The 22,217-nt window shown below is 39.1% G+C and overlaps 1 pseudogene across 1 annotated transcript; it reads left to right on the plus strand.

Annotated features, from left to right (window-relative positions):
* Positions 1 to 1,508: 1,508 nt before the first annotated feature.
* LOC149387638 (putative carboxylesterase 12 pseudogene) lies at positions 1,509 to 21,780 on the plus strand (annotated as a pseudogene). The gene is made up of 3 exons (XR_016300630.1): positions 1,509 to 1,715; positions 21,086 to 21,404; positions 21,461 to 21,780. The product of XR_016300630.1 is annotated as a putative carboxylesterase 12 pseudogene (transcript).
* The last annotated feature ends 437 nt before the right edge of the window (positions 21,781 to 22,217 follow it).

Here is a 22,217-nt window from a genome sequence, read left to right on the forward strand (position 1 = left end):
TATAACCAGTGTTGCACTGAGGACAACATTGGTTTCTGTCGCTGCGCTCGTAGTCGTAGCACGGCCGGCACACTGGAAACTTGCACACGTGGCACGCCGAGAACACCTCTCCATTCTCGTTGCACCCGATATCTCGTCCCCGCACACACGGCAAGTGCTCTTCGACAATACGATAAAAATTAATTGTCCTACTAATAGACTAGTTTATAAATTTTACATTTGTTAAGAAGCCTCAGTATGTCTTGGGTGATTAATTTACTTTATCCTATACCTATACATTATAGAATAAATTTAAATCTTACTTATATTTATCTTTATCATATTTAAAAAGAATATGTCGAACTCTGTAACAAATAACTATTATATTGCTATGAGATAATGAAGTGAATAATGTATTTGTAATTCTCACCGTAACAATGATTTCATTAAGATATTATAAGAATTGTTTGAAAATATATTAGGAATAATTTAAAAGACAAACTCGTTATACATTGCTTTGATATTTTTTTTTACCAAACTACATTGCTTTGATATTGCACGTTGAATTTAAAATTTACAATACGAATAATCCAAACTATACAAAAGGACACTAAATAATGTATGATCATAACAAATTAGAAAAATAGTCCTTATGCACTAAGAATTAAGACTGTTTAGAAATATCGTGAATGTTTGTGACCCATTATTTCTGAAGCCCACAATGTGAGTTGTATGTGTGACACTACTACAAATGTTGGATTATACAACCCACTTTCTACAACGCTTAACATAAGCGTTGTAGAAACTAGGGATTCTACAACGCTTAGCATAAGCGTTGTAGAAACTTAGTGTTTCTACAACGCTTATGACTAAGCGTTGTAGAATCCAAGTGTTTCTATAACGCTTTTGGATAAGCGTTGTAGAATCTAGGTTATTCTACAACGCTTATGTAAAGCGTTGTAGAATAACTTAAATTTCAGATTTCCCACAACGTTTACACAATCCGTTGTAGAATCGTCGCCGCGGCGAAACCTTTCTACAACGCAAGACAAAAGCATTGTAGAAGGATGGATCTCGCCGCGGCACGATTTGAACCTCGCCGCGGCGAATCTTTCTACAACGCTTAAATATCCGTTGTAGAAGCTTAGTTTCTACAACGGATAATTAAGCGTTGTAGAAAGCTGTTGGATTCTACAACGGATTTTTAAGCGTTGTAGAAGCTTCTACAACGCTTGATAAGCGTTGTAGAATCATTCTACAACTATTTTTAAGCGTTGTAGAATCCTAGTTTTGTAGTAGTGTGAAACAATTATGACCCAAGTGTATTAATACCCATTAGTTCAATAATGAATAAGATAAATTCTATTGGTTAATAAATAAAAGGTAACTTCTCTTTGTACTCTAATCGTGAGTCTATTTAAAGCTAACTCTAGGGATTGGTCATTTTCTCAATTCCTAATATTCTGTGAAAATCATCTAATTCTAAGATCTTTGTTCCATAATTCTCTTCGTTCCCATAATGTACGTCAATGGAAGAGCTCGCCACATATCTGTCTCCTCTCCTGAAAATGCACAAGGACGGCCGAGTGGAGCGACTCATGCGAACTGACACGGTGGCTCCCTCCGTCGACGACCTCACCGGAGTCGTCTCGTCTGACGTCATCATCTCCTCCGCCGGAGAAACCCCTCTCTCCGCTTGCCTCTACATACCCTCTCCCACGAACACCGAGGAACAGGTTGGTTCGTTAGATCTTGGGGGACTCTCCTCCACACGATTCTTTGTTTTCATGTATTTTATTTTATTTTTTCCAGTAGTCATAAATTCAATATTTTTAAAATAAAATTGGTAAGAAAAATGTCATAGTATGAACCTCATTATTATCAAAAATCATTAGATATATTATTCCGAAAATATATGAAATAATATTTTTGTCATTTTTAAGACGAAAATGACAGTTTAGGTACAATAAAATGATATTTTTTTCTCTGTGATAACGACTTTAAGTTTAACAACTGTCTCCCGAAATTTTTAAAAAATGCATTTTCCCCGTTTACGTTAGACTTTAATATCTTTTTAGTCCTTCTGTCAAGTTTAATGTTAATTAGCCTAAAAATGGCCACGTGCTTCTATTGTGTGGCCTAAAAATAAGGGTATTATGGTAAACGTATTTTCAATGTAAAATAAAGTTCTCTCTCTCCTCGAACGAAGATCAATTCTCCACCGTCACTGATAAAGCTCCGCTACTCGACCCGATCAGTCTCAGTGGCAATGTGTCACCATCACAACTTTCCTCTTCATCTTTGATTTTCAGTCTCTTCATCTACACTATCTCAGAATCTCTTCATTTGATTTTCAAATCCCTACTTATTCCATGAAAACAAACCAAAAGGCGTATGATTTTAGGCCAATGTTTCATTGAAAGATCTCGCAAAAGGCGCGATTCTGTTCTCGTCAGTATAGTCTCACTGGACTCGCCGATAGTATCCCTTACGACCACATGATTCTGTCTCTTTCTAGTTCTTCACCGGTGAGTTAGGGTTATTTTCATGCTTACTGAATCAACTAGAGCTGGCCGTCGTTAGGATTACAAATTGGTTACAAAATTTGAGTTAAATATCGTGGAATCCAGAAAAAATGATGATACGGAGTTACGGACTTTAAAACTTGAGAAGGACAGACATATTTTTTTTTTCATTTTTTTATTTATAAAAATAGGGAAGAAGAGTAATAAGGACAATTTGATAATTTGATTCAATTTAAAGACACGTGATTGGCCTATTTAATTGATTTTTTGACGGAAAACTTGATAGAAAAACTAAAAAAAAAAAAAAAAAAAAATTGAGGTCTAACATAAAGGAGGAAAAATGCCAGTTTTCAAAATTCCGGAAGATGATTGTTTAAATAGTCATAATTCAAGGGGGCGAAAATGTCATTTACTCTATTAGATGTATAGTTTGAAATTTCTTATGAATAATGGGTGGCGGTTTACTTTTATCTTAAAAAAAATTAGAAAAAATGTTACTTTTGCCCCCTGAAGTTTGGTGGTGCTGTAATCTCCCCCCCCCCCCCCCAAACTTTTAAAACTTGATGTTTTCCCCTTAATGTGTGAAATAATTTCATTTATGTCATTCCGTCTAATAATCGATGAAGTTGGTAGTTAAAATAGGACATGGGGTCTGACGTGCTATTTGAGAGAAGGGTGTTATTGTTGTCAATGGTACCCACAAGAAGAGTTGTAGTCTTTATATTGTACATTTGATGTAATAAAGTCACATGCAGACTCTTGCTTTTAATTGCTTATTCATTAATAAAAAGTTGAAACATTCATTCATTCCCCCTTGTGTGTTTGAAGCTTTATGATAAAACAGTCTTTAGTCCATAAACAAACCTAACAACTTACGAAGAGACAAATGTAGATTTGCATGAACAAACTCTACAATGGAAGCGGAATATGTGGCTGCTTGTGAAGCATCCAAAGAGGCTGTGTGGCTTAAAAAATTCCTTAAGTATTTGGAAGTTGTTCCAAACGTCGACGAGCCCATGACCCTTTATTATGATAATAGTGGGGTTGTCGCTAACTCAAAGGAACCTCGAAGCCATAAGCGCTCTAAGCATATTGAGAGGAAATACCATTTGATTCGAGAGATCGTGCAGCGCGGAGACGTGGAAGTGAAGAAGATCTCAATGGTGGACAACCTAGCAGATCCATTCACCAAGGCCCTAGCGAACAAGGTCTTCGACCAATGTTGAGAGGGATTAGGCATGAAGGACTACACATATCTTCTTTGAGTCAATTGGGAGTTTGTTGTCAATGGTGCCCACAAGAAGAGTTGTAGTCTTTATATTGTACATTTGATATAATAAAGTGTCATGAAGACTCTTGCTTGTAATTGCTTATTCATTAATAAAAAGTTGAAACGTTCATTATGATAAAACATTAGTCTTTAGTCCATAAACAAACCCAACAACTTACGAAGAGACAAATGTAGATTTGCATGAACAAACTCTTCGTAGTTTGCTTAAAAAGATATATTCGCAATCTAAGGGTCAAAGGACTATTGACCTCAGTACGATTGTTAGGAGAATCTATGATGTCTGGTTATGGGGCATTGAGAGTTGGAGACTCTATAGTTCTTCTAGGTATCTTCCGAAGGTACTGAATTGACCAGTGCACTTCTACAGACAAGATAAGAATAAACCATTTAACCTCTTATGTCTCAAAGTTACTACGTATGAATTGCATCGTGCTTACCTTAATCCTGAAATGAGACATGCCATTTCACACCTTACGTATTCTCATTTGAGAAAGTCAGAGTTTGGACTCACTATGTGATTCCGAACAAGGCATATTGATGAAATACTAAGTTGTGAGAATGTCATGAGTAACTTTGTGAAGTTCTCATAGATATGGAATTCATTTACAAGATTGCTGAAATGCAATGTATATCACCTCATGCTTTGTTCCTTGGAATGTGAATAAATGAACTGGCCAGTGTCCAAATTGAGTCTTGACTCTTTTGGATGAAACAATGGGACTTGTTAGCTCCTCGTCAATACATTGTTTCTAACTTATTCACAAGCTACAAAGGAGTTGAGGAAATAACAGGTAGAAGGGTAAAATGATAATTTTGTAAATCCGGACTTGCTGATGATATTCATGAAGGGTAAACACTGATAATATTTTGTGGATCCACTCATTACAATTAGGTTTAATTCTTGAGTAGAAAATAAATTCATTTGAACTGAGAGATTTTCAGTGTCAACTCTTTAGTGGAGTCAGTTGCCATTAAGCTAAACTTGGAAACGGTTTGTGAACTTTTGAGTCCAAGTATTTAGCTCAAGCTTTGTTCATTTGGATCCATGAGGTCACTGTCCACATCGAGTAGGAATAGTTAAACTAGAAGCTAAGTCAAAACAAGAACGAGACGAGTTTTACGAAAATTGTCAAAATGGTATTTTTGTCTTTTGAGACATAGGACGAAATGAATATCAATAAATTTTTTGATAAGGTCATTTAATGACGTGTATCACTCGGCCAATATTAGTCTTATTGGTCTTTATGGATTAATTTCATTTCATAAGAATTTTATTGAAAATTCTTAATGGGCCTTTTTCATGTTGTCATGGACAAATGGAAAAGCTTCTAGAAGGCCTTCTAGAGACCATTTGGGCGCCTACTACCCAAGAGAAAGAGAGAATATTTTGTGCATAAATGTATCAAGATACTTGCCAAAAGAAAAAGAGGAAACAAATTTGCATATGGATGCACTAGGGAATTCGGCCAAGCTAGAGAAAGGAATAAAATATGAAACAAATCAAGGCTTCTAGAATGCCTTGTTGGCCGTGTGACTTAAGAGGCTAATGGGCAATATTTGCTCATAAATATGTGATATTCTATAGAAGAGGAAACTACCTTATTGAAGGTGAGACCTCTCATATAAATAGGAGCCTCATTCTCCACATTTCATTCATCCAAGTTTTAGAGATTTGAGAGCTTCTCTCTCTAGAACATTGGCCGACTTCTCTCTCTCTCTCTCTCTCTCTCTAGTCAATTTCGTTTTTTTTTTGTTTTGGCACCGAGGTCCTCATTTGAGCTAGTGTTTAGCTCTTCGACTTCAAGACTCGTTCTTAATTCGTAGTTTTTAAAAGTGCCCACATACTGATTTCTTTTTCTCTCGAATGATTTAGTGATGGAAACTTTCGTGGTTACTCGAGTTGCTGAGGAAGGAAGAGAGACGTGCTGCGAGGGGAGACGAACGTTGCAACATTTTCCAAAAGCTTCTCAACGTTCAAGCTTCTAAGAATGTTAGTAATCTTTAAAGCTTATATTAGTTTTTATTTACATGTGCTTGCTCTTTGTCTAGGTTAGTAAAAACGTTTTACTTGTCCAAAGAAAATTTTTAAAATTACGCCGCTTACCGAAGCGTTAAACTTTTTCTTAAACCCTAGATCAATTCCAACAAATGGTATCAAAGCTATGGTCAAAGATATGCATGTACATGTATTTAAAAATATGAGCTTGAAAATCGTTTTCGAAAGTTTACTAATTTTGTGACAAGTTAGAATTGTTTTCTTAGATTTTTTTAATTTATTGCTATTGCCTTTAAATTAAAAATCATGTTGATTTTCTATGAGTTTTGGGATGATATTAAAACACATTAGAATCTGTTCTAAAAGTTTTTATTTATTTATAATAAAAAACGTGTTTTTAAGTTTGAGAAAATTTCGAGTAATTTTTGTGACTAGTTTTCTTGTCTTACTAGTTTGTTTTATTTACTTGAATCATTTTATGTTTGTTATTTCTTTTATACCATGTTATTACCTTGCTAATAAAATACAAATAAAAGCTTTAACGACTTCCTAAAACGTTCCGTTACACTCGATTCTTTTTCGCACCTAAAAAGACCGAACTTTAATTATTTCTTTTTCTTCGAGCTGGAGTAAAACCCGCAGTAAAAGTGGCATAACTCTCTGCTCAAAATTGAAATTTAATGATTCTTGAATTTAATTAAAGCTCTGTCTGTCCTCTTTCCAATGGCACCGGTTTTAGGTCAAAAGGACATTGGAGCCACCAGGTATGACAATTTTACTCCGATGTGCGCGGCTGTTCCGAAAGTCCAGTTTTTTAGAAATCCGGATTTTCAGCCCCACTACCATGAGTTATAGAACTCTAATGAGAAAATTTTCTTGAGCAAAATGTTTTTTGTAAGATTATAAACATGATGTGAAAGATTAAAATGTTTTGATTTTTGAAAGTTTAATTGAAATTGAATTTTACAAAACTAGTTTGAATCTTGAAAATATTTTGTCATCCAAATCAAATAAGTTTTCAAAATGTTTTCAAAACTATATCTATATCACATATGTTCAAAATCTATATGCTCTTGAAAATACGAGTGGGATGTCTCCTTGTAGACAAGCCGAAAAATAAAAAGATGTGTAATCTCAAACTTTCAAGTGTTCGAGTGAGTTGAAGTTCACACTTCCCTCATGCACTTTCCCGAAATAGAAAATAGGAAAAGATCCGAGTATTTCCCTTGTGCCTTTATGCACTAACACTGCTCTGAACATGAAGATCTAGGATTCTCTTCTAGTTGTCCGCTCTGTCGCTCTCTAACTCGGAAATCCGTTTCCGAACTTATAAGTCGATGTACCAACTCCAAAAACTAAGTGGGAGGGTTATATTTGTTGTTTTGTAACCCACAATCTCCAACACTAATGAAAAGTACAATTGTCGCCAGACTAAGAGTTACCCTCGTGGCCCTCTCTTAAATGAGAGTACTCAAGGGCGCTTTGCACTGATCATTGCTCAATGAGCTAAGTCCGAAAGTGAGACAATGAGACAAGACCTCCCCTCGGTGGATTGTTTTTCAAAATCGATCTTTTGGACTAAGTAGTTGGTTACACACTTAGACTCAATCCCTAGTAATCCTCCCTCGAGGCTCTGCGAAAGGATGTGAGTGATCAAACCAATTTAAAAGGTGGCTGGTCAAAATTGGTGTATTGACATCTTGACTAAGTATTAATGATGTGTCATTTACTTATAAATGAAGATTTTTTGCGGCCTTCCCTCGAGGGAGTAAATTATCGTTTGGTTTATAACACATTTGGATTTTATCAAATGTTTAAATACTTAAATCCTTAACCAAAGACTAATCATAAACTTGTTTCAACTTTTATAGGCAAAATGTCTCCCAACCCTCTCTCAACCATTCTTTCCTCAAACAAACTCGAAGGCGACAATTATGTCGACTGGAAACGTAACCTCGACATAGTCCTTACTTTCGACAAGCACAAATGGGTTCTCACCACCCCCTGTCCTCAAGCGAATGAAGATTCGACCCAAGAGAAAAAAGACGCCCTGGCGGCCTGGCTCCGATCCGATGAGATTGTGAGGTGCTATATTTTAGCATCTATGAACAATGTGTTGCAACAACAACATCGTGATATCGAGACTGCCGCCGACATGCTCTACAATCTCCACGAGATGTTTGGAGGGCAAGGATGTCAAGCTAGGCAACAAGTGGTCTGACAGTTTATGAACTGTCGTATATGATGCTGATCATTAGTTATCTAAATGAAATGAAGATTCTTGGATCCGAAATTGATGAGGAGACTAAAATAGACATGATCTTGGAAACTCTCCCCGAATCTTTCGATACCTTCAAGCTGAACTACTCCATGAACAAGCTAGAGTACACTGTTACCGAGCTTATGAAGGAGCTTCACACCGCTGAGGGACTCACTAAGAAAAAGAGGGCTCTAGGAGAGGTACATGCTACTGCCTCCACCTCTGGATCTAAGAAGAGACCTCGCAAGGCCGAGAAGAAGAACCAACCTAAGGTTCAAAGGAAGAAGAAGGCGCCAAAGGCTCCAAAGGTGGACAAGTCTAATGACAAGTGCCACCATTGCAATGAGTCTGGTCACTGGCGAAGGAATTGTCCTGCCTACCTCAAGACCAAGGAAAAAGGTATTGTTCTTATAACCAAAGCTTGTTTAGTAGCTGATAATGTATCATCGTGGATTATTGACTCCGCTGCTACTAACCATATTTGCTGCTCCTAAATTGGTTTTAGGAAAAGCAAAAGCTTAGAGGATTGCGACTTCTGCTTCAATTGGGGTGATAGGAGTGTGGTGTCTGCGAAGGCTGTGGGATCTGTGACGCTATCTTTTGAAGATCGCACTTTAAATTTGAATAATGTTTATTATGTTCCTTCCTTTGGGAAAAACCTAATATCTGTTGCTCAACTTTTCGAGCAAGATTATTATTTAAAGTTTATAAAGAATGGAATTCGTATTTCTTGTTCTAATTCTTTTGTCACTGATGCATGTATGAAGAATGGTCTTTTTTACATTTATCACACTCAACCTTCCATATTAGACACCGAAATAGATAATGATCTAATTAGGGAGCCAAAGAGGATCAAACTTTCTGAATCCTCCGATCTAACAAAATCAACACACCTATGGCACTTAAGACTTGGTCATATCAGTCTAGATAGGATTAAGAGACTTATGAGGGACGGTCCACTCCAAGCATCTGCAATAGGTTCACTACCTACTTGTGAATCCTACATAGAAGGAAAAATGACTAAGCGACCTTTCGCCGATAAGGGTCGAAGAGCCACTGAGTTGCTGGAGCTAGTACATTCTGATGTTTGTGGTCCGCTCAGCCAACACACACGTGGAGGATACGAATACTTCGTTACCTTCACCGATGATTACTCGCGATATGGTTTTGTCTATTTGCTCAAACATAAATCCGAGAACTTTAACGTATTTAAGGTCTTTAGGGCTTTAGTGGAAAAGCAAACTGGCAAAGTGATCAAAACACTTCGATCTGATCGAGGTGGTGAGTAATGTCTGGAGAGTTCGATGACTTTCTTAAAGAAGAAGGTATCGCTTCTCAGCTTACCACACCCGGCACACCTCAACAAAACGGAGTGTCAAAGAGAAGAAACCGAACTCTTATGGAGATGGTTAGATCAATGATGAGTTACTCATCACTCCCTCTTTCCTTTTGGGGATATGCCCTCGTCACAGCCGCTTATATTCTGAACCAAGTTCCGTCCAAAACGGTTCCTGGTACTCCTTATGAACGATGGACTCGTCGTAAAGTAAATCTGGGTCACATCCGAATTTCGGGTTGCCCTGCACATGTGCTAAGGCAAAAGACTAGCAAGTTGGCTAGTAGGTCAGAATTGTGCTTGTTTGTGGGATATCCAAAGGAAACCAAAGGTTTCATCGTCTATAGTCCCGAGGACGATAAGACTTTCGTTAGCACGAATGCTCGTTTCCTTGAGGAGGACTTCATGAAGGATGCAAAACCTAGAAGCAAAATTGTGCTTGAAGAAAAGTTGGGTGAGGAAGCTTCTACCTCATCTGTAAGAACAGTTCTTACCCCAACTGAAACACAACCTAACTCTTCAGAATCTCGTCAAGTAGTACTTCGACGTAGTGGGAGGGCTACTCAAAAGCCTGAAAGGTACATGTCTTATGGAGACTCTCTCGTAGCCGTCTCTGACATGGATGATCCTATTTCCTATAGCCAAGCGATGGCTTGTTCTGAATCAAACCTTTGGCTTGATGCCATGAAAGTTGAGATGTACTCGATGTATGTCAACAAAGTCTGGAAACTTGTAGACCTCCCTGAAGGGATTAAACCCGTAGGGTGTAAGTGGATATACAAGAAGAAAATGGGTCCGGATGGGAACGTCGAGACATTCAAAGCACGACTTGTGGCGAAGGGTTCTAACCAACAAGAAGGGATTGACTATGAAGAAACCTTCTCGCCAGTCGCGATGCTTAAATCCATTCGCATACTCCTATCCATAGCTGCTCTCGACTATGAGATCTAGCAAATGGATGTCAAGACAGCCTTCCTGAATGGCAATCTTGACGAGCGCATTTACATGGCTCAACCAGACGGTTTCGTGGAAGAAGGTCAAGAGACCAAGGTTTGTGAGTTTCTTAAATCCATTTATGGACTAAAGCAAGCATCTAGGTCATGGAATATTAGATTCGATGAAACTGTGAAAAGCTTCGGCTTTGAACAGTCAATAGATGAGCCTTCTGTTTACAAGTTAATACACGAACGCAAAGTTGTGTTTCTGGTACTATATGTCGATGATATATTACTCATTGATAATGACGTGGGTAAGTTATCTGAGGTTAAGGTCTGGCTGGCAAAGCAATTTGATATGAAGGATCTAGGAGAAGCCGCGTACATTCTGGGGATCCAAATCTTTCAAGATAGGAAAAACTGGACACTGTCGCTCTATCAAGCATCTTATATTGATAAAGTGATGGATCGCTTCTCGATGCAAGACTCCAAGAAGGGCCAAACACCCTTTAGGCATGGAGTTTCACTCTATAAGGACCAGTCTCCCAAGACTGCACAAGAGATTGAACACATGAGAAAAATTCCATACGCCTCTGCCGTAGGAAGCCTCATGTATGCTAAGCTTTGCACCAGACCTGACATCTATTTCGCCGTTGGCGTAGTTAGCCGTTTCCAATCCAACCCTGGACTCGAGCACTGGATTGCTGTTAAGCATGTTCTTAAGTATCTTTGAAGAACTAGGAACTTGATGCTTACATACTCAGGTACTGACCTGACTATGATGGGATATACTGACTCCGATTTTCAAGCGGATAAGGATTCCAAGAAATTCACTTCGGGATCTGTGTTCATCCTTAATGGTGGAGCTGTCGTGTGGAGGAGTATTAAGCAATCACTACTACAAAACTGGGATCCTACAACGCTTAAAAACAATTGTAGAATGATTCTACAACGCTTATTAAGCGTTGTAGAATCCAGCGTTGTAGAAGCTTCTACAACGCTTAGATATCCGTTGTAGAAGCTTGACTTCTACAACGCTTACACATTCGTTGTAGAAGCTTCTACAACGATAGAGTTCCATTGTCCAATTTTTAAAAATTCCAGAATTTCTCGCCGCGGCGAGATATTCTACAACGGATAAGATATGTATTTTGTCGCGACGATGTGTATTTTGTGGTCGTCTTCTAGTTTTTCTTTTACCGCTACCGCTAAAACTAGTAGTAATGGATGACATAAAATCTAAAAACCACAATTTCAACTAAATATCAAATGCAAACTCAATTCCAACAAAAATATCAAACAAATATGATGTTTCAACCTAAATTATATCAATCCATGCTCTCAATTCTAAACAAACACTTATTTTCAACCTAAATTATACATAATTCTCAACCAAAAACTAACCCGGAGTGTAGATGTTGGGCATGGAGGTGTGGAAGAAAGAGAGAGTCGGAGTTGTCGCCGGAGATGCCTAGGCTTGTGTGAGTTTGACATATGGTGGTGGAGTTTATGGGTTTGTGGTTGTGACTTTTGTTGGTTTGACGTTTGGGTTTTGTGGGGACGGAGAAGAATAGTGAGGGCGGAGAGAGAGTAAGGGAGAGAAGAAGAGAGCGAGGGCGGAGAGAGAGAGAAGTGATGGCGGAGAGAGAAAGATAAGTGAAGGTGGAGAGAGGGTGAGGGCGGAGAAGAAGAGTGATGACGGAGAGAGAGAGAGAGAGAGAGAGAGAGAGAGAGATGGGGAGAGCGAGGGGGTGGAGAAGAAGAATGAAGAACAATGAAGGATGAAGAAGAAGTAGAATAATGAAGAATAAAGAAGAAAAATTGACTAAGTCTGAAATTCGGGTGGGCCTTTTGAAAAAATTTAAATTTTTAGGTTTTAAAACGCTTCTACAACGCTTAGAGTAAGCGTTGTAGAACTCTCGCCGCAGCGAAGACTATTTCTCGCCGCGGCGAGGCTACTGAAATATAAGCCCAGAATTTTCTCGCCGCGGCGAGAGATAGCCTTCGCCGCGGCATGAAAAAATCTTCTCCAAAAAAGGCTTTCTGGAACTCTTCTCGCCGCGGCGAGAATCCTTCTTCACCGCGGCGAGGACCTTCTACAACGGATATCTATCCGTTGTAGAAGGTTCTCGCCGCGGCGAAGAAGGATTCTCGCCGCGGCGAGGTCCATTAGATTTCACTAATCCTACAACGCTTAGATTATCCGTTGTAGAAAGTTCTCGCCGCGGCGAGAAAAACACGTCGCCGCGGCGAGGCTTCTACAACGGATAGTTTAAGCGTTGTGGGAGATCTGAAATATGGTGAAATTTTACAACACTTATAGTAAGTGTTGTAGAAACACCAAGCTTCTACAACGCTTAGCCATAAGCGTTGTAGAAATATCAAGCTTCTACAACGCTTAGCCATAAGCGTTGTAGAAACACCAAGCTTCTACAACGCTTAGCCATAAGCGTTGTAGAAACACCAAACTTCTACAACGCTTAGCCATAAGCGTTGTAGAAACACCCAGTTTCTACAACGCTTATTTTAAGTGTTGTAGAATCTCCAGTTTCTACAACACTTAGCCGTAAGCGTTGTAGAATATGGGTTGTAGAATCTAATATTTGTAGTAGTTAATCTTGCATTGCTGACTCCACAATGGAAGCGGAATATGTGGCTGCTCGTGAAGCATCCAAAGAGGCTGTATGACTTAAAAAATTCTTTAAGTATTTGGAAGTTGTTCCAAACATCGATGAGCCCATGACCCTTTATTGTGATAATAGTGGGGCTGTCGCTAACTCAAAGAAACCTCGAAGCCATAAGCGCTCTAAGCATATTGAGAGGAAATACCATTTGATTCGAGAGATCGTGCAGCGCGGAGACGTGGAAGTAAAGAAGATCTCAATGGTGGACAACCTAGCAGATCCATTCACCAAGGCCCTAGCGAACAAGGTCTTCGACCAACATCGAGAGGGATTAGGCATGAAGGACTACACACATCTTCTTTGAGTCAAGTGGAAGTTTGTTGTCAATGGTGCCCACAAGAAGAGTTGTAGTCTTCATATTGTACATTTGATGTAATAAAGTCTCATGAAGACTCTTGCTTGTAATTGCTTATTCATTAATAAAAAGTTGAAACGTTCATTCATTCCCCCTTGTGTGTTTGAAGCTTTATGATAAAACATTAGTCTTTAGTCCATAAACAAACCCAACAACTTACGAAGAGACAAATGTAGATTTGCATGAACAAACTCTTCGTAGTTTGCTTAAAAAGATATATTCGCAATCTAAGGGTCAAAGGACTATTGACCTCAGTACGATTGTTAGGAGAATCTATGATGTCTGGTTATGGGGCATTGAGAGTTGGAGACTCTATAGTTCTTCTAGGTATCTTCCGAAGGTACTGAATTGACCAGTGCACTTCTACAGACAAGATAAGAATAAACCATTTAACCTCTTATGTCTCAAAGTTACTACGTATGAATTGCATCGTGCTTACCTTAATCCTGAAATGAGACATGCCATTTCACACCTTACGTATTCTCATTTGAGAAAGTCAGAGTTTGGACTCACTATGTGATTCCGAACAAGGCCTATTGGTGAAATACTAAGTTGTGAGAATGTCATGAGTAACTTTGTGAAGTTCTCATAGATATGGAATTCATGTACAAGATTGCTGAAATGCAATGTATATCACATCATGCTTTGTTCCTTGGAATGTGAATAAATGAACTGGCCAGTGTCCAAATTGAGTCTTGACTCTTTTGGATGAAACAATGTGACTTGTTAGCTCCTCGTCAATACATTGTTTCTAACTTATTCACAAGCTACAAAAGAGTTGAGGAAATAGCAGCTAGAAGGGTAAAATGGTAATTTTGTAAATCCCGACTAGCTGATGATATTCATGAAGGGTAAATACTGATAATATTTTGTGGATCCACTCATTACAATTAGGTTGAATTCTTGAGTAGAAAATAAATTCATTTGAACCGAGAGATTTTCAGTGTCAACTATTTAGTGGAGTCAGTTGACATTAAGCTAAACTAGGAAAAGGTTTGTGAACTTTTGAGTCCAAGTATTTAGCTCAAGCTTTGTTCATTTGGATCCATGAGGTCACTGTCCACATCAAGTAGGAATAATTAAACTAGAAGCTAACTCAAAACAAGAACGAGACGAGTTTTACGAAAATTGTCAAAAAGGTATTTTTGTCTTTTGAGACATAGGACGAAATGAATGTCAATAAATTTTTTGACAAGGTCATTTAATGACGTGTATCACTCGGCCAATATTAGTCTTATTGGGCCTTGTGGATTAACTTCATTTCATAAGAATTTTATTGAAAATTCTTAATGGGCCTTTTTCATGTTGTCATGAACAAATGGAAAAGCTTTTAGAAGGCCTTTCTAGAGACCATTTGGGCGCCTACTACCCAAGAGAAAGAGAGAATATTTTGTGCATAAGTGTATCAAGATACTTGCCAAAAGAAAAAGAGGAAACAAATTTGCATATGGATGCACTAGGGAATTCGGCCAAGCTAGAGAAAGGAACAGAATAGGAAACAAATCAAGGCTTCTAGAATGCCTTGTTGGCCGTGTGACTTAAGAGGCTAATGGGCAATATTTGCTCATGAATATGTGATATTCTATAGAAGAGGAAACTATCTTATTGAAGGTGAGACCTCTCCTATAAATAGGAGCCTCATTCTTTACATTTCATTCATCCAAGTTTTAGAGATTTGAGAGCTTCTCTCTCTAGAACATTGGCCGACTCCTCTCTCTCTCTCTAGTCAATTTCATTTTTTTTTTGTTTTGGTACCTAGGTCCTCATTTGACCTAGTGTTTAGCTCTTCGACTTCAAGACTCGTTCTTAAGTCGTAGTGTTTTAAAGTGCCCACACATTGATTCCTTTTTCTCTCGAGTGATTTAGTGATAGAAACTTTCGTGGTTGCTCGAGTTGCTGAGGAAGGAAGAGAGACGTGCTGCGAGGTCAGACGAACGTTGCAACCATTTCCAAAAGCTTCTCAACGTTCAATCTTCTAAGAAGGTTAGTAATCTTTAAAGCTTATATTAGTTTTATTTACATGTGCTTGCTCTTTGTCTAGGTTAGTAAAAACGTTTTACTTGTCAAAAGAAAATTTTTAAAATTCCGCCGCTTACCGAAGCGTTAAACTTTTTCTTAAACCCTTGATCAATTCCAACAGTTATGGGTAATTCCATTAATAAAAAAAAATTGAAATAAAGGAATTAAATTAAGAAGTAAAAGAAAAGGAAAAAACTTTGTTAGAAATCAAACAATCGATCTAAAAACCTAAATTCGAATTTGTAAATGGCGACATCGCCTGGGAATGCTGCTCCAACGCGTTCGTCGCCGCGGTTGAAGAACAAAACTTCTTGTTCAACATCAAAATCTCCGGCGAATGGTGTCTCGAAATCTCCGACGAAGAGAAAATCGCCATGGAAGAAAAAATCGCCACCGAAAAGGAAATCGCCAATGAAGAGAAAATCTCCGACGAAGGCTTCTGCACAGAGACCTCATGACGAAGGTATTTTCCGTATGTGAACTTTTAAACATTGATATTTATATTCGATGTTTATTTTGGGGACCACACAAAGACATAGGTTTTTTATCATTTTTATTTGTCGCTTCCTTTTTGTGTTGTTTATTTGTCGGTAAACTTGAAGGGTTGTGGGTCCTGTTGGTTGGTTGTTGGACAATAAAAGGTAGTCGTATTTATTTTGTTTTAAATTTAATTTTGCAGAAGCTTTGCTAAACAACTTTGTACTCAATATGCACTATGGGGGTGCAATGGAGTTTGAGTCCGGTGGCTGGAAGTACCTCGGTGGGCAAGTACTTCGTTTGAAATGTGTGGATATCGACAGAATGTCCATGGTCGTATTGAATAACACACTGAATAGGAGTCTAGGATATCCTGGTGTAGAATTTTATTACTTGAGGGATCCATGGAGTAAGAAGGTGATGGTTGTTGATAACGACGAGGCTTTGTTGGAAGCTATTGGAGACACATTGAAGACCAAGTGGGAGGTTGAGATTTTTTGTGAGCACCCCATGGATGTGCGTGTGCGTGTAAATGACAGTCAGGTTGTCCTGGCTCCACCGAATATTCAGGATGAAGTTGACATTGACGATCACCCTCCAAATATGGAAGAGCAAACACAAGACGCTTCTGATCCAGAAGAGCAAACACAAGACGCTCCCGATCCAGAAGAGCTTATTCAACAGGAACAACATGAGTTCATGGCAGAGACGGTGACACAAACACAAGATGAAGTGCAGCAAGATGCGGGAGATAATGTGCAGCAAGACGCGGGAGAGAATGTGCAACAAGACGTCGGAGAGAATGTGCAGGAGGATGAAATTGAACCTGATCAAGAGGCAGTAGAAGATGTCCAAACAAGAATCTGGGTTTGAGTTAAGCGACGATGACATTCATGTCGATGGAGACGCCGTTGATATTGGTCTCTCAGTGTTGCGTGGTAAACGGAAGGCTGTTTTGAGCGACACAGACACAAGCTTGGACAGGGATGCAGAAATTGGCGTCGAATCCGATTCCTCAGAAGAAGAAGTACCGGAGATTCCTAAAAGCTCAGGAGCCAATAAGTTCAGAGACTATAGAAATTTGAAGAAGAAACTCTCATCGTTCACAGAGTTTAAAGAGGCAGATATGCAGAATCCAAGCTTCAAGTTGGGACTGGTGTTCAAAAGCTCAAAACTGTTCAAACAAGCCATCAGAGAGTACTCAATCAAATCCTGTAAAAATATATACTTCAAGAAAAATGATTCAGACCGTGTAAGAGCAGAATACAAGGACCCTAACGGCAAGTGGACGTGTTACGCGTCTGTTTTGGGTGACACCGGTACGTTCATAATTAAAACATTGAGGCCTGAACATACTTGTGCTAGGGTTAACATTAACTCGTTCGCCACTGCAACCTGGCTTTCAAAGAAGTATATGCAGCAGATCAAAGACAGTGACTCGTTGACGGTCGCAGATATCATGAATCCAGTCCAACAAGACTTTGTGCTTGAATGTTCGAAGGAGAAGGCTTATAGGGTTAAAAAAATTGCTAAGAAGGCTATCGAGGGTTCGTATAAAGAATAATATGCTGCTCTTTGGAGCTATGGTGCTGAACTGAAACGCTCAAATCCAGGTTCAACCATTCAATTTGAAACTAAAACTGTTTCAGAAGGTCAGCCAGTTTTCAAGAGGATGTATGTCTGTTTTCAGGGCTGCAAATCTGGGTTTAAACATTGTAGACCTGTGATTGGTTTTGATGGTTGCCATATCAAAGGTCATCACACCGGTCAACTACTAACTGCAATTGGTATCGATGGGAATAACGGTATTTTTCCGATAGCCTACGCAGTCGTTGAGTCTGAGTGCAAGTCTTCATGGACGTGCTTTCTAAAGTTCTTGAGGGAAGATCTAAGTATTGTCAACGGCCATCACTGGACGTTCATATCTGATAAACAAAAAGGTCTACAAGAGGCATTGACGGATATGTGGGAGGAAGGGTCCGTTCAAGCAGAACATAGGCATTGTGCTAGACATTTTCAAGCCAATTTCATCTAGGTAATTTAGATATGCAAATTTGAATTTTAAATGCACATAAACTACTGTAAATAATATGTTTAATGCAAATAATATGTTACCATTCTTAATGTACATAAACTACAAAATTCTTGGTAAAATTTCAAGAAGATATATAGAATAACACATGAAATTTAATCCAGAATAGTCTAACCATTTGGACACTAAGTGATATGTTTCAAGTAACAGAGTTTTAAGTTCCCGTCATCATATCTAAAATTAACTAAATGTAATATAAAAAGAATCACATTTAAGTACTCGTAATCTGGCCTAATTATAAGGACAACATATATATATATATATAGTAATGTAATAAACTAAGACAACTTCTATAAATTTTTCATTTATCTCTTAGTACAATATTTACTCTCATAATACACTCAATATCGGGGTAATATGCTTTCTTCATCAGGTTTTCAGGGGACAATTTATGAAGACCAAGATGATGGCGGCGGCAATGGCTTATTCTACTAGTAGGTTTGAATCAGAGATGGATGACATTAAAAGAGAAGACCAGGCAGCCTACAATTGGCTTATTAGCAAAGACCCTCAACAATGGGCGAGATGTAATTTTAGGATTGCTCCTAAATGTGAGATCGTGCTGAACAACCTCTGCGAGAGCTTCAACGGCACACGAGCGATCCTAATGGCAAGAAAGAAGCCAATTTTATCAATGCTCGAGTGCATACGACTGTACCTGTTGTAACGCTTCTCAAAACAGCGCAAGGCCTGTGAAAAATGGACCGGTGCACTGGGACCACGCATTCACAACATTCTTGAGCAAAACAAAGTCCACAGTGCTCAAAATATAGCTTATTGGGCAGGTGGTCAACTGTTTCAAGCTACTAACATGTACGGTGCCATGTACAGTGTCAATTTGGCACACCGAACATGTTCATGTCGCCGTTGGGACTTATCAGGTAATGAGTTAGTGCAATTGGTTATGTCTAACTTAGTTATGTGTCTTCAATATCTAACGTAGTAACCATGCCAGTAATTCCTTGTTCACATGCCATTAGTTGCATATGGCAGAAGCATGAAGAGCCAGTGAATTACGTGTCAGACTGGTATAAAAAAGATTGCCAAATTAAGATTTATGAAAACATGATCCAACCAATCAACGCAATCAAACAATGGCCAAGGACAGGTTTGAATCCTATGTCGATGCCACCGGAAAGAACTAAGCCCGACAGACCCAAAAAGTTAAGACGAGTTACACATGACGAGGTCGTTCCTCGTACAGGCACAAGGTTGACTCGGCAGTATGTAACCACAAAATGCTCAAGATGTGGTAAACATGGTCACAACAAAACAACATACTTTAGAAGAGAGCAGGAACAAGAGGTATTTGTGTTGACTAATTTTAATTTTTAGGGTTATTTTACAAATTTTTATAACATTATTCTTACAGAGAAATGAACGAGCAAGACCTACAACTAGAGGAGCTACACAATCGACGCAGTCAACTCACACAAGTGAAGGACCTCAAACTTCGCAGCCAACACAGGGTGAAACTCAAGAGGACATGCTTAGGGTAAAAAAATTTGTAGTACTTGATATTAGATTGAAATTAACCTAAAATAATGGAATACATGAATCTGATTTATTCATATATGGTATTTACAGCGTAGCCCTTGGTTTTATACTCACACCGGCTTGCGAGGAGGGCAAATGGAGCCGCACAGTTTATTCCGAGATTAGAAGCCCGGGTTTATTGCTATGACTATGTTATTAGTCTTTTTTGGTTTATGAATGATGTATATGCGACTTGAATGTGTAAACCAAGTCATTTTGGGAGTCTTTAACTTTAGAAAGTTAATAGTAGAATATGACTTGAATATGTAACCCATGTCCTTTTGATACTGATTTACTTTTTTGAATATGTTAATAGATTCCCGAGCATTTTGAATGTGTTATGTATTTTGAATGTTTTATGTATTTTGATAGTCTTACATATTTTGAATGAGTTACCTATCTCATTCTGTTTCCCTATCTTCATTCAGTGTCAAACGCAAGATGCACAAAAAAAACACCAATTTTCTTCTAATAACAACACAACATATATTATCTTCATTCAGTGTCAACCACTACTGCATTACTTGAACAAAAGCAGACAAAGAAAGAATACAACAACACAGAGCAACAACTTAATTTTCTTGGATTCACTATGCATCACGGCTATAACATCTTCAGTTGAGAGATTCAATCTTGATTTATCAGTTGATACATTCAGTCCAGAATATTGTCCATTATCCATCGAATCTTCAAATTCCCATTCTTTACCAACGTTTTCATATTTGTTGATTTTCTTCAGTAAACCTGCAATGATTTTCTTTGCCCTCGGACACATTATTGGCGGGTCCATCCATTGAAAAAAATTGCACCCTCTATCGTCCTTACTCTGATACAATTCATAGACAGAAAGAGATGGAAAAATATTGAAAATCCACAAATTACATAATTAAAATACTGAAAATCCAGATTCAAGTCCAAAAATTCCCGAACAACCAAAAATTCACTTACCTTATATTTTGAACATCCAAAGAAGCGTCGTCCTGGATTATCCCCTGTCCATGCGGTCCGGATTTCGCTCATACCACAATTACAATATGGGTGTCGCTGTTCATCAATGGAGCTGCGCTGTTTCTTGCGACTTGAGGAGATGCTCACACTCCTGTCCATCGCGAACAAGGAATGAAGGCGAAACGATGTTTGATTTACTTGATGAAGAAACAAACACGATTTGGGTATTTTTTTTTTCGAACCCTAGCTCATCATTTTTTCTGACGAACATGATTTGGGGCTTTCCTGTTTGATATCATTTATACCTGATATCATAAAATATCTCATTTATATTTTGAAATGGTTTAAACTAAGGGTATATTCGTAACTTCTGGAATAATGGTAAACTACTGACGTTTGCTCGAAATAATACACGGAAGGCCTAATTCTATTATAACATCTGATATTAAGGACTAAAAACTGAGTTTTTGTAGTACAAAGTACTGTATTCTCAACACCACCGAAATTCAGGGAGCAAAAGTAACATTTTTTTTTCAAAAAATTATTGTATATGGTTTTAAAAAAATTATATCTTTACATCAGCCTTTTAAAGAATTTGGGTTTGACACGTGGCACATTTTGAATTTTTTTTTATCTCCTCCACTGGGCCCAGCAGAAGCTCCTCCTAGTGGTCGTCTACTTCCACGGCGGTGCTTTCCTCATCGAGTCAGCCTCTTCTCCGACATATCACACCCTCCTCAACTCCCTCGCCGCCGTCGCCCCCGCAGTCGTTGTCTCCGTCGACTACCGCCTCGCCCCCGAACACCCCCACCCTGCCGCCTACGACGATGCCCTCGCCGCCATGCTCCGCTGGCTCCCCTCCGCCGCCCTCCCCCACGCTGACCTCACCCGAATCTTCCTCGCCGGAGACAGCGCCGGCGCCAACATCGCCCACCGCGCCGCCCTGCTCTCCGGCGGCGGCGGGATCCGCGGCGCTGTGCTGGTTCACCCTTACTTCTGGGGCTCCGACTCCGGTGTGAATTCGGAGATGGTGGATGGGCTGTGGATGGCGGCGAAACCGGGACGGAGGGGATCGACGACCCGTGGATCAACCCGGAGAAGGACCCGGATCTCGAGAAGCTCGGGTGCCGGAGGCTCTTGGTGTGCGTGGCCGAGAAGGATATTCTCAAGGGAAAAGGAATCAGTTATGTTGACGCGCTTAAGAGAAGCGCGTGGGGTGGGACGGTGGAGGTCGTCGAGTCCGGTGGCGAAGATCACGTGTTCCATCTCCGCCAGCTCACGTGCGATAACGCGTTGGAGCTGATACGCAAGATACGCGCTTTCATCAACTGCGACGACGATGCTTGATGATATTTGTGAGATTAATAAGCTTAACTTGGTGAGCAAGTCTTTACAAACTTGGGGAGCAAGCAAACTTGATGAGCAAGGATACTTGATGAGCAAGGATTTTAATGTAGTATTTCATTTCCTATAAATAGCCATAGTTGTATGCATTTCATTTTAAACTCAAAAACTTGTATTTGACATACTATCTTCTAAGCAAAGAGAAAGAACTTTTCTCCCAATATAGTGTTTTCCTTATTCTCCTTTCAACTCTTTATCATTGCTTTGGCAACGATCATATATTTGGAACCAACATTTGGTATCAGAGCCGATGCCGAAGTACATGGAGTCACCTAGCAAATCCACCGGAGGAGACACAACGGCGACGAAGATCGGGAAGGAAGGAAACGTGACGCTCAACTATCCGATGCTCACGAAGAGCAACTACTCAGTGTGGGCGT

Source organism: Urtica dioica, chromosome 8 (genome assembly GCF_054948205.1).
Source record: "Urtica dioica subsp. dioica isolate 48M chromosome 8, U.dioica_male_clone48M_v1_H2, whole genome shotgun sequence".
Taxonomy (NCBI): domain Eukaryota; kingdom Viridiplantae; phylum Streptophyta; class Magnoliopsida; order Rosales; family Urticaceae; genus Urtica; species Urtica dioica.